This window comes from Bubalus kerabau, chromosome 14 (assembly GCF_029407905.1).
Source record: "Bubalus kerabau isolate K-KA32 ecotype Philippines breed swamp buffalo chromosome 14, PCC_UOA_SB_1v2, whole genome shotgun sequence".
Lineage (NCBI taxonomy): Eukaryota > Metazoa > Chordata > Mammalia > Artiodactyla > Bovidae > Bubalus > Bubalus kerabau.
The window spans coordinates 42,372,609-42,386,586 of NC_073637.1; the positions used below are offsets into that span (position 1 = coordinate 42,372,609).

Consider the following 13,978-nt stretch of genomic DNA (forward strand, 5'->3'; position numbering starts at 1 on the left):
GAAGGGCCGAAGAGGACACCCGCGCGCTGATTGGTCTGCTGGCCGTGGGGGAAATCCGCATCTGATTGGCAGGAAAGGCGCGAACCCGGCAGCCCGGGTCCTGGGGCCGCGCGTGGAGAGGCTACCGGGTCAAGGGGCCGCGGGGAAGCCAGGGCTCTGGAGGGCCGGGCTTTCCCTGCCTTCGGACAACGGCAGCCGGCCTCTGAACGAGTGCCGCCGAGTGGCGGCGGGGTGCCTCCGCGTCTTGGGGGCTCTTCGCTCGCCAGGTTGGAGGGCCCACTGCGAGATGGCCGGGTGGGGATGGGAGCCTCCGGCTGCAGCTGCAGCATCCGGGCTGGGGCAGTTTTTGCAGCGCGTGGCTGCCGTGGCGGGAGGGGCGGATGGCTGGTTTGCCTCTGCGGGCTCAGGGAGGCGGGTGGCCTTCAAAGCCTCGGCCCGGGAGGCCTTGCCCTACGAATTGGACCCTTTCTCGCTCGCACAAATCAGAACCTTGAGCTCCCTGCCGCGGGGTCGTTGTGAATCATCCCAGACCTTTAGAAACGCGGACAGTAGGGTCCCCCAGCCCTGGGGAGCTGAGGCAGGATTTCTAGTACTAAGGGCCCGAGGGAAGGTATTTTTTGAGCATTGATCAGGCAATTATGTGTAGCCGGCATTGAGAATCGCCTCTGCCTATAATAAAGGGATGGCCTTATCTGTCTGGCTTGTTTGCTCAAAGGTTTGAATGAAGTCATGTGGGTACAAGCTCTCTGCACTCAGTAGGTCTTAAAAGCTTTTGAGCGCATGTCTCCCCCCCCGCTGCACCTTCTCAGAACCCAGGAGTACGCAGACCTGCAATAAATGTGTTGACAGACATTGGAGAGCTCATGCTGTAGAAGCAGTGTTTGATTAATTATCCCGTGGAACAGTTGTTATTGAGAATTTAAACATTATGGACAAGATAAAAGAACATTTATCAATGAAGTCTTACATTGTTCAAATTTGTTTTTACATTGAAGGTACACAATTAGCATCACTTATACCTGGAATTTTGTCCTCTTCCATACATTAAGGAGATCAGAAAGATCAGGCCTAAAAGAAGATGGTGATGGTTTCTCGAATTAATAAAATTCCCACTACAGGAACCAATAGTGTAAATGAGATTAGCTTCCCTGATGGCTCAGAATGCGCCTGCCAGTGCAGGAGATGCAATTTCCATTCCTAGGTGGGAAAGATCCTCTGGAGAAGGGCATGGCAACCCACTCCAGTATTCTTGCCTGAGAAATCCCATGGACAGAAGGAGCCTGATGGACACTCCATGAGGTCGCAAAAAAGTCAGACACCTAGTAGCAACTGAACAGCAAAGGAGCTCCAAGTTGAAAGGATATGTAGTTCTCTTAGGTACAGGAGGGATGGTGTCTCCAGAGCTCCAGTTGGCCAACTAGTTGCTGCTAGCCACCTGAAGCGTGGGTAGGCTGGATTGATGTCTGCTTTGCGTGTAAGATGCACACTGTATTTCTAAGATAAAAGGTAAGAAAAGAAAAGAATGAAAACTACCTCATTTGTTGCATTGGCTACATGTCAACGTGCAAATGTTTCAGAAAATGTAAAATTACATATATGGCTCCTCTTACATTGATGTTGGGTAGGGCTGTTCTAGAGGGTAAGAAAAGCTCTTTGAAGACGACCAAGTCTTTCATGTAGCAATTATAAAGGAAGGTAACCATGTTGAGCCTACATCTGTGCTTCACTTAATTTTTATGAAAAGGAGAAAATAGGACCCTCCCCCCCAAAAAAAAAGACTAACATAGGGGACATTTTCAGAATGCAAGTTCTAATTCATGGAGCCTTATGTATGTCACATGAAAATATCGTGATATCAGTTGATGATAAAAAGATATGAAGCTATCAAGAAATTTGAATTATGTCTTAAGGAGTCTGATTATTAGGGCAAAGCATATAGAACATTTAAGATTTCTATTGAAAATGTTTCAGATAGCTTCTGGGTTTTATCATGTAACCTCTAGATATGGTGAACTTTTTTCAGTTTTCCAGTGAGGTTTCAGGTAAGTTTTTCCAATACATTTATTTTTCATTCATTTATTTAACAAAGCCTGCTGAGGGCTCTGGGTATTGCAAGGCAGTGTTATAAAGGTGAACACTCAGACACCGCCCTTACGCTCTCATAACTAACCAATATCAATTCAGAAACAGTGAAAAAGTACATAATAACCAAGTCATAGTGTCTTTTGTCTTTGAGTGAGTGCTTTACCTTGGTAAATTCAACACATTAATTGTCTTCAACCCAGTATTTATATATTACTGCTCATGTATTAATGAAGAGTCTTATAAGGACTAGATATGGGCTTAAAATATGTTGGTAAAAAATCAAAGTATACTTAATTCATCTGTTAATTTTCAGAACTTAAAAAAGAAAATAAATTTGAGTATTCACCTTTAAATAGAAAAGATGAAAAAATTACAGTACCATCTTATTTATGATACCTTCTTTTAGCCTTTCAGCAACTTTTAGGTTATAAGGAATTTAATAATAGAAATGTAAAAGAGACATTGATTTATGCCCCTAACATAGTTTAAAATTGCTGACTTAAAAAAGCTAAATTTATTTTAGCATATTACAAAGTTCTTAAATCAATATATTTGAGTCTTTTAGGAAAAAGGTAAACATAAATCTTATGTTAGTTTACTACTGCTGCTGTAACAAATTATTGCAAAGTTAGTGGCTCAAAACAACACCAGTGTATCATCTTACAGTTCTGTGGTCCCAAGTCCAACTGGGGTCTCCCTGGGCTAAAATCAAAGTGTCATGGGTTTGTGTTCCTTTCTAGAGCATCTGGGGAAGAATCAGGTTTTTTTGTTTATTCAGATTGTTGACCAGATTCAGTTGCTTGCTATGGTAGTATTGAGGCCCCTGGTTTCCTTGCCAGCTATTAGCTGAGGGATGTTCCCAGCTTCTAGAAGCCTTTCACATTCCTTGGGTTGTGGCCCTCCTGCTCTATCTTCAGTCACCTGTCGTAGGTTGAGATCCTCTCATCCTTCTGATTCCTCTTACTTTTTCTTTAAGTTCAGTAAACCTCCTGTTAGGTTGAGCCTACCTAGAAAATCCAGGATAATCTCTCCATGTCAAGGTCTGCAACCTTAACCACATCCTTCAAGTCCCATTTGCTGTCGTGAAGTGACATATTCATGGGTTCCAGGGATTAAGGCATGGGCATTTTTAGGGGTCATTATTCTGCCTACCATAGATCTTAATTGGGTCCATGCAGTATAACCATAATTTCTTTTTTTTTTTTCTGGAAATATTTTGAAAATGTATTAAGGTACATATACAAATCCAGGGTATCCATGAGAGTAAAAGCAGCAGGGAAAACTGTTATTCTTGTCATTCTGCCTACCACAGATCTAAACTGGGTCCATGCAGTATAGCCATAACTTCTTATCAGTACTCTTAGTACTTTAGGATAGAATAACAATGTTTATAATAACAGGTAGACTGATGCTGAAGCTGAAGTTCTAATACTTTGGCCACCTGATGTGAAGAGCTGACTCACTGGAAAAGATCCTGATGCTAGGAAAGATTGAGGGCAGGAGGAGAAGGGGGCAATAAAGGATGAGATGGTTGGATGGCATCACCAACTCAACGGACACGAGTGTGAGCAAACTCCAGGGGATAGTGAAGGACAGGAAAGCCTGGAGTGCTGCACTTAAGGGGTCACAAAGAGTTGGACATGACAGTAACTAAACAACAACAAACTTTACTGGATGTTTCATATATTCCAGGCACTATTCTCGGAGAAGGAGATGGCACCCCACTCCAGTACTCTTGCCTGGAAAATCCCATGGACAGAGGAGCCCGGTAGGCTGCAGTCCATGGGGTCGCTCAGAGTCGGACAGGACTGAGCAACTTCACTTTCAGTTTTCACCTTCACGCATTGGAGAAGGAAATGGCAACCCACTCCAGTATTCTTGCCTAGAGAATCCCAGGGACAGGGAAGCCTGGTGGGCTGCCGTCTATGGGGTCGCACAGAGTCGGACACGACTGAAGCGACTTAGCAGCAGCAGCAGGCCCTATTCAAAACCCCTTTTCTGCATTTACTCTTAGTCCTCAAAAATGCCCCAGGAGATAAGCGCTGTTGTCCCCACTTACAGATAAGCAAACAGGTATAGAGTAGGAAAGTGACTTGCCTACTTCTCATAGCTGTTAAGTGGTGGAATGAGGATTTGAATCTACATGGTCTGTCTGATTCCAGGGCCTCTGCAGGCCCTGACCCACAACATAGAAGAAATAATTTTGAACATTTGGATTTACTAACCATGCTTTAAAGATATAGTGACTATGAGTTCAGGCTCTAGAATCACCATGTGTGGATTTATATTCTATATTTACCAGTTACTTGATGACCTGGACAAATTACCTAACCTCCCTGGGTCTCAATTAACAACAAACTGAATTCATAGTAACACTTGAGGATTAAATGAGACACTATAAAAGTATGTACTTACAACAGTGCCTCTGCATGAGCTATTGCAGCTATAATTATTGATGACAATTCAACTTCTAAAAACAGCAGTTTATTGTAAAAAGGAGTGTTTCCTTTATGAAAATTCAGTCGCTTTATGAAATAAAAACTGAAAGTTAATCTTTTTCCTTTTCAAAGACCACACTGTTTTCTCCTTCCCCAGTCGATAATTACTCTCCGATCCAACCCAGCTGCCATCGTTCTGGCAATGTTACTTTTTCCAATCAGGTGTTACGCTATTGTACACTTTAGGCACTTTGTCCAGACTCTAGTTCCCCCAGGTTAACATACAAATTCCTTAGAAAGGCACCAGGACTCAAACTCCAAGTACCGTGTGCTGCCCGGTGTTTACACAGCCCCCATTTCTAACTTCGATTTTCTTTTGCAATTGTTCCTGGAGGAGACATGGTGCTAATATACCACTCCAAACCTACCCCCTCTTCCAATAATCTTTGCTGCCATTGCTTCAATTCAAACTGTCATGCTTTCTGCACTTTAAGTCATCCCCAACAAATTCATGGCCTCCAGTCTTACCACCCTTCAAACTTTTATTACTCTCCTCCCTGTTCACCAGAATAGTCTTTCTAAAATACAAAACTCCACATTACTGTCCTCCTTCAAACCCTTGATTGTCTTTTCCAGACCCCATTCCTGCAAATACTATTCCTTTCCTTACATCTCTTAACACTGACTAAGTGCTTCTACTGTTGCATTCAAGGTATGCTTATTTAAGAACTTTCTTCTTGCCTTCTAAATCATGAACACATTGATAGGGATTAAGAGATGCTTTTGCTTGCATGAATTTATTCCATTATTTTGTTACTGCCTATTTACATGTCTGTCTGTTGTCTCTGAACTGTGAACTCTTTAAGGGGAGGTTTGTGGTATTATTTCTCTTTACCTGGGTGCCCAAGAGGTAGAAGGTGCTTAGTCATTGTGAATGAATGAATAAAGAAAAATAACCCCACATACATACAATTGAAACAATGCTGCTTAAATCCCCAAATGTGTTTATTGAGACTATATAAGGTCCTGACTTTAGAAGCTACATAACTGGTGGTTAACAGCATGGACTCTGGAGTCAGTGTTTGGCTTTGAATTCTGACTCTGCCACTTACTACCAGTTCACTATGAACCTTGAGTCTATGCTTTGTAAAACAGGGATGATAACAATATAACTATCTCTTTGGGTTAATAGAGCCAAATGAGTTCATGTTTATGAAGTGTTTACAATAGCATCTACCACATAGTAAATATTTTGTAAGTGTTGGTTAAGTAAAATTATGATAGTTTATGTTTTTATTACTCTTGTAGCCCACCAGGCTCCTCTGTCCATGGGATTCTCCAAGCTAGAATACTTGAGTGGGTTGCCATTTCCTTCTCCAGGGAATCTTCCCAACCCAGAAATCGAACCTCGGTCTCCTGCATCGCAGGTAGATTCTTTACCAGCTGAGCTACAAGGGAAGCCCTGATAATAGCTAATGTCCTTATAATACAGTGATAAAAAATACCACAGTGTTTTGTAATTGTGATATTTAACTAGAGATTTTTAAACTTTCAATGATTTTTAATATCTTAAAAATATATAAAATATATTTTGATGAGTAAAGTTGTGATGTTGTATGTTGCCCTGTAAAGAGGCCAAGGAACTAAGGACAGCACCTGGCCAAAAGCCAGAAAGGAACCAAGGTCCTGAGTCCAGTAGCTTGCTAGGAACTGAGTCCTACCAAAGACTAGATCTTAGTACTTCTAAGTACTTCTAGTACTTAGAAGTGGACCTTTCTCTGGTTGAGCTTTGAGATGCCTGCAGCCCCAGTGAACACCTTCATCTCAGCCTTGTGAGAGATCTTGAGCCAAAGGACACTGCTAAACCTCACCCAGATTCCTGATCCATAGAATTATGAGATAATAATTTTTAAAGCCATTACATTTGGAGGTAACTTGTTACACAGCAGTAGACAGCTAACGTGTGTCTGTGTGTGTACTCAGTCATGTCTGAATCTTTGTGACCCCATGGATTGTAGCCTACCAGGCTCCTCTGTCCATGGGATTCTCCAGGAAAGAATATTGGAGTGGGTTGCCATTCCCTTCTCCAGGGGATCTTCCTGACCCAGAGATCAAACTGGGGTCTCCTGCATTGCAGGAAGATTCTTTACCATCTGAGCTACCAGGGACTAATATATTAATGCTATTTCAGTACAAATGTGTAACTAAAACACTTGGAATGAAAGGCAACTTTGTAGGTTTCCTAGTTATTAATCAAAGCTCTTTCTACTGAAAACAATGATGATAATAATAATAAAATTAGAATATTAGTAGTAATTTACATTTTTTGAATGCCTACTAGGATATAAGGCACCTTTCCAAATTATATTTATAAATATCAGTTCAGTTCAGTAGCTCAGTCATGTCAAATTCTTTGCAAACCCATGGACTGCAGCACTCCAGGCCTCCCTGTCCATCAACAACTCCCAGAGTTTACTCAAACTCATGTCCATTGAGTCGGTGATGCCAACCAACCATCTCATCCTCTGTTGAGCCCTTCTCCTGCCTTCAATCCTTCCCAACATTATGGTCTTTTCAAATGAGTCAGGTCTTCACATCAGGTGGCCAAAGTATTGGAGTTTCAGCTTCAACATCAGTCCTTCCAATGAATATTCAGGACTAATTTCCTTTAGAATTGACTGGTTGAATCTCCTTGCAGTCCAAGGGACTCTTAAGAGTCTTCTCCAACACCACAGTTCAAAAGCATCAATTCTTCAGCGCTCAGCTTTCTTAACAGTCCAGCTCTCACATCCATACATGACTACTGGAAAAACCATAGCTTTGACTAGATGGACCTTTGTTGGCAAAGTAATGTCTCTGCTTTTTATATGCTGTTTAGGTTGGTCATAACTTTTCTTCCAAGAAGCAAGCATCTTTTAGTTTCATGGCTGCAATCACCATCTGCAGTGATTTTGGAGTCCCCCAAAATAAAGTCTGACACTGAAACACTGTTTCCCCATTTATTTGCCATGAAGTGATGGGACTAGATGCCATATTCTTAGTTTTCTGAATGTTGAGTTTTAAGCCAACTTTTTCACTCTCTTCTTTCACTTTCATCAAGAGTCTCTTTAGTTCTTCTTCACTTTCTGCCATAAGGGTGGTGTCATCTGCATATCTGAGGTTATTGATATTTCTCCCACAAATCTTGATTCCAGCTTGTGCATCTTCCAGCCCAGCATTTCTCATGATGTACTCTGCATATAAGTTAAATAAGCAGGGTGACAATATACAGACTTGACATACTCCTTTCCCTATTTGGAACCAGTCTGTTGTTCCATGTCCTATTCTAGCTATTTTTTCCTGACCTGCATACAGATTTCTCAAGAGGCAGGTCAGGTGGTCTGGTATTCCCATCTCTTTCAGAATTTTCCAGTTTTTTGTGATCCACACAGTCAAAGGCTTTGGCATAGTCAATAAAACAGAAGTAGATGTTTTTCTGGAACTCTTTTGCTTTTTTGATGATCCAACGGATGTTGGCAATTTGATCTCCGTTTCCTCTTTTCTAAATCTAGCTTGAACATCTTGAGGGTCATGGTTCATGTACTGTTGAAGGCTGGCTTGGAGAATTTTGAGCATTACTTAACTAGCATGTGAGATGAATGCAATTGTGTGGTAGTTTGAGCATTCTTTGGCATTGCCTTTCTTTGGGATTGGAATGAAAACTGACCTTTTCCAGTCTTGTGGTCACTGCTGAGTTTTTTTTTTAAATGCAACAGCTTGTAAGATTGTTGTTTTTTGTTGTTTAATTGCTAAGTTGTCTCTGACTCTTGCGACCTTATGGACTGTAGCATGCCAGGTTCCTCTGTTCATGGGATTTCCCAGGGAAAAATACTAGAACGAGTTGTCATTTCCTTACCCAGGGGATCTCCCCAACCCACCTGAAGTTCCTCTTGTGTCTCCTGCATTGTAGGTGGATTTTTAACCACTGAGTCACCAGGGAAACCCCATAAGATAGGTATTAATTATAATTATCTCCATTTTATAAGTAATGGAATTAGAGCTAAGGGAGGTTAAATAAAGGACATGCCCAAGATCCCCAGTTGAGTAACAACATATTGGCAAGATTTGAACCCAGGCTGTGTGACTAGAGTTTTCTCTCTGAACTACTATAATAAATTGTTCCCTAAAGATCCATGATCTAAGGCAAAGGTGATGGGTGTGGCAGGAAGAAAGGGCAGCACTCTGAGTTCACAGGGAAATGAGCTTAATCCTGATCTAGGAAATGCTGGGGTGCCAGGGCGGCATCTGATCTGACTTTCAAATGCTGGGTGGAATTTAGGTGCGTGGCTCTTAGAGGAAGGAGTCTATCAGCTGAGCAAAAAGTTGGAAAAGCATGAGACACAGACAAGAAAACATCACCTCACAGTGTGTCTGGAGCTCAGCTAGTGGGAGATAAACTTATGTAGTTTGGAACTTGGTTATAGTTCTGTGAAAGATTTTGAATATTTTTAATAAAAAAAAACTAGCTCTTGAGTTTTTTGTTTTTTTTTTTTGATAGTAGCTTAAATCAAGTACCTCTTAGTTTAAACTATACTGCAAAACTGTTAGAGAGAGGATATTCTGGTGAATTTGAAATAGAAAATCTGATTGTATGTGTTGTATGAAAATATGAAATTTAATTAACATGAAGTGCAAAAGAAAAATAGAAATATACACAGAGCATTTCATGTGGTTAAATTTCTTAACACATTCAAAGATGTGTTCAGCTTGTATTTAGTTTCAGTAAAACTGCAAGGATATCAAAATTTGTAGACCTTTTTATTTCCTTGTAAAAACAATACTGTTGGTGGTTACATTCAAAGCACATCAAGCATTTCACTAAAAACAGAGCCTAGAGAAATTAAAAAAAGTTATGGTTGTGTGTTTAGTTACCTGGGAGTGGACCTTGAAAACAGTACTATGTAAGGCATTCATATGAGCAGGGCTTAAAATATTATCCTTTTTCTCAAAACATCATTCAAGTGCCCTAGATGGAAATTTAATTTTGTAAGATGTCTGTACTGTTCAAATTTGTTTATGGTGTGAGCTTTCAATTTAGACAATTTATCATTACTTGGAGAGGAACTTTTTCTCTTAAGCCAGATTGAGTTTCCTTTCCAGGGAATAGATGAATCCAGGAAAAATGTTTCCACAGCTCGTACCTAGCCAAAAGCCATGGCCATGGAGGAATGGAGAGCTCATTGAATAATGACAAAAGGAAAATATGTAATCCCCTTTCCCTTAGCCTCTTGTGCCCTTGACTTGTCTCAAAACTCTCCAGTCCATAGATTCAAGCAGTGTCTATTTTGATTCTCAAATTTAGGGGTTGAACTTCTGCTTCACAACAGTATTAAGCAGACGATTACAAATATGATATACCTACAGAGGTCTGACTCTAGTTTGCCTGACAATCGTATAATCTTTGGAAGGTCTCTTTATGACCTTTGGAAGGTCTCTTAACTGTCATGAGCATTGATTTCTTATTCTCTCATCTGTTTGACATATCCTCAAAGATTCCTTTTGGTTTTAATGGATTAAGATTCTAAAGGCCAATTTTGCATGACTACAGTTTCACCCCAATGCTACATTTAAACACTTGGGTTTCCATGCTGTCTCCATATATTTTTGAATTCATCTTTTCTGTGTCTGTGTTTTCTGCAGTAACATAATTACATGCATAAGAGAGGCTAAGTCCTAAATTTGTCTCCTTTTCTGGTTATTTTTGATCTCATAATTTAGGAGATGATACTCCTTCCATCTCAAGGGCTACCAGTGCTACAGAAATAAGTTGGAAGTCATTTCCTTGTAAAATATCTCTCTTTTCTGTATGTATTTACATATTTGTACTGTATATCTTGGCTTCCCAGGTGGCGCTAGTGGTAAAGAACCCTCCTGCCAATGCCAGAGACCTAAGATGGAAGGTTTGATCCCAGGAATGGGAAGCTTCCCTGGAGAATGGAATGGCAACCTACTCCAATATTCTTGCCTGGAGAATCCCATGGACAGAGGACCCTAGGGAGCTATGGTCCATAGGGTCGCAAAGAGTCAGACATGACTGGAGCAACTTAGCATGCACCATCTTACTGTTATAACAGAGGAAGTTGGTGAGGAAAAGAGAAAAATATATATGGCAATAATTTACCCTGACACCAATCACCTTAGCAAACTCAGCATCCATCCAGCCCTCCAGCTTCCAACCCAAGAGGATTGCAGTGAGCCTGAGAGGCAGGGAATTTCTTCCAAAAGAAGTCTCTGAAACCACGATAAGCTGTTCCGAACAAGAGCTATGTACTCATTACATGAGAAATTTGGACTGGCCTGCAGGCAATATTCTTGTCTCGCTCAAAAATGTAGGGAATAAAGGTTTATATAGGTGAGTTCAAATTTCACATAATTTCTAAGAAGTCTGGAAAGCATCCGAAAGTCCCAATTTTTCTTGAATTTCTGGATTAGGGCTTTGTTCTTTCTGTGACTCATTTTTGAAGGCTCTAATAACTAAACATTTCTCCTGATTGTCTCTGGGTCATAGGAATCCCCTATAAGTTGGGTAAAGGTGAGCTGTGGAATTACAAGAACTGAATTTAGTGTTAAGGAGACAGGATCACTTATGTCCACCATGTATATTGAGCTGAGTGCTCTTAGGCAAATGGCAGTATTCTTGATGGTCCCAGTGATGTTGAAGAGTATGGGTAAGATAACTTTTGAGGACTATTTTAGTTCTAAATTTCTACGGTGTTTAGAGTAAATTGCCACATGCTTGTAGATATTTTGGATTAGACCCAAAACCAAGGTAAATAAATGTTGAAAGTTAGTGCTACTTAGCTGGGCTTTGATATTATCCAGAATTGTAGAAGCTTAGGTTTATCTACTTTGATTCCAAGAACTGCTGAAGAGAAATGTAGCCCAAAGTGAATGTAAGGCTTGCTCTTGCTGGTGTCAACTTAAATTGAATAACTTTGAGGTGTTCTTTTTAGCCATCATTACAGAACAACAATGTAAAGTATATGACTTTTATATTTACTCCTTTTAAATTCTATCATTTAAAAATTATCCTTGTTATCTTTAGTAATATTCTACCAAGTTTCCCTAATCCAGTGACAATCAGTGACACAAGATTTTTACTGTATATACAGTGCTATGCTAGTCGCTCTGGAAGGATAAAAACACCTATGACAAGGCACCTGCCTTTAGGTGCTAGGAGAAGAGAAAAACCATTAAGAAACAAACATATGAACAGGAATGAAAGAATAAAAAACCCCAGGACATTCTGCAGGAGAATGGGTTTAACCAAAAAGGGAAAAATGTATGCTTTGCTTTTCTAATAAAATAATTTTGTGAGCACTTTGTTCAATTAAAGATTATTATACTTAGAAGCAGGTTGAAATCTTTTTCTTCCCAGCATGCAAAGCTTTCTTAAAAGATAAAGATTGTCATGGTATTTTTAATTATTGAGGTTGGGTACTTATTTCCTTCTTACATTCATGTGCTTCCAAAGGGATTTGGAACATGAAAGAGTTTCATAGCTATTTAGAGAAATGAGAATTTAGGCCTTTATAATTATACACATTACTTTCCAGTTCTGTCTAAGTTCAGACTCTATTCTCTGTAGTATTGAGCCTTCCAAGTGGTGTTACACCAATATAATGTACGATCTATGTGCCTGGAACATCCAAACATTGGTGAGTTTCTAGAATACATTAAGGCAAATTAGTTTCAGCTAGCTTTGTCCTGTGGAGAAGGCGATGGCAACCCACTCCAGTACTCTTGCCTGGAAAATCCCATGGACGGAGGAGCCTGGTGGGCTGCAGTCCATGGGGTCGTGAAGAGTCGGATACGACTGAATGACTTCACTTTCACTTTTCACTTTCATGCATTGGAGAAGGAAATGGCAACCCACTCCAGTGTTCTTGCCTGGAAAATCCCAGGGACAGGGGAGCCTGGTGGGCTGCCGCCTATGGGGTCACACAGAGTCAGACATGACTGAAGCGACTTAGCAGCAGCAGCAGCTTTGTCCTGAGTGATTTTTTTCTATGTGGTTTGTGAATTATCAAATAAACATATCATTTAGGAAATACAATTTTATAACATCCTTCTTATTCCCAGTAATTGTAGCTCAAACATGATATAGCAATAATGCAATTTGGCTATCATGGGCTGACTACCTGAAGCAGTGTCTCAGCATGTTATTCATGAGCTTAAGATGACTAGAAAATGATAATTTTGGGGGGATGGATCGATCCCTGCTCACCTATCAAAATCTTATACTATAACCATGTACATTTGAGTAGTGTTTAGTGAAGGTAAATATTTCTGTCTTGTCATGTATAATTTTTTTTAAATAATGCTGATCTATCATAAGGGCTTTCTAGGTGGCTCAGTGGTAAAGAATTCGCCGGGCAATGCAGGAGACATGAGACAACAGGCTTGATCCCTGGTCAGGAAGATCCCCTGGAAAAGGAAATGGCAACCCTCTCCACCATTCTTGCCTGGAAAATTCCATAGACAGAGGCGCGTGGTGTGCTACAGTCCACAAAGTAGCAAAGATTCAGACACAACTGAACGACTGAGCAAGCAAGCAAAGCACATCTATAATAAAGTACTAATTTATAATAAAGTATCGGTGGTTTTATTTCTGATTAAGGTTAGACCATTTCCTTCTATTTTATGAAATAATATTAATGGCTAATGCTTATATCAGTTCAGTTCAGTTCAGTCACTCAGTCATGTCTGACTCTTTGCGACCCCATGAATCGCAGCACGCCAGGCCTCCCTGTCCATCACCAACTCCCGGAGTTCACTCAGACTCATGTCCATCGAGTCAGTGATGCCATCCAGCCATCTCATCCTCTGTTGTCCCCTTTTCCTCCTGCCCCCAATCCCTCCCAGCATCAGAGTCTTTTCCAATGAGTCAACTCTTCGCATGAGGTGGCCAAAGTACTGGAGTTTCAGCTTCAGCATCATTCCTTCCAAAGAAATCCCAGGGCTGATCTCCTTCAGAATGGACTGGTTGAATCTCCTTGCAGTCCAAGGGACTCTCAAGAGTCTTCTCAACACCACAGTTCAAAAGCATCAGTTCTTCGGCACTCAGCCGTCTTCACAGTCCAACTCTCACATCCATACATGACCACAGGAAAAACCATAGCCTTGACTAGACGGACCTTTGTTGGCAAAGTAGTACCCACTATTTTCCAGACACTAAGTGTTTTATAGGTATTGGTCCACTTCATGTCCAAAACAACACCATGTATGTAGCAGGCATTGTGATGATCACAGTCCCATTTTACAGATGAAGAAAGTGAGGCAGAGTGATTAAGTAACTTGTCCCAGATCATCAAGGCACCAGGTCTGAATTTGCACTCAGGCACCCTGACTCCTGACTCTGGCATCAGTGCTCTCTATTATCATGCTGTACTTCCTCTCCACAAGTCAGCCTGGAC

At 40.8% G+C, this 13,978-nt stretch overlaps 1 long non-coding RNA gene across 1 annotated transcript; it reads left to right on the forward strand.

The window, feature by feature from the left end:
- The first annotated feature begins 63 nt into the window (after nucleotides 1-63).
- Nucleotides 64-13,140, forward strand: LOC129627235 (uncharacterized). Its single transcript, XR_008702499.1, has 3 exons — nucleotides 64-266; nucleotides 1,378-1,506; nucleotides 12,901-13,140. It is a non-coding gene; the product is annotated as an uncharacterized LOC129627235 (long non-coding RNA).
- Nucleotides 13,141-13,978: the final 838 nt, after the last annotated feature.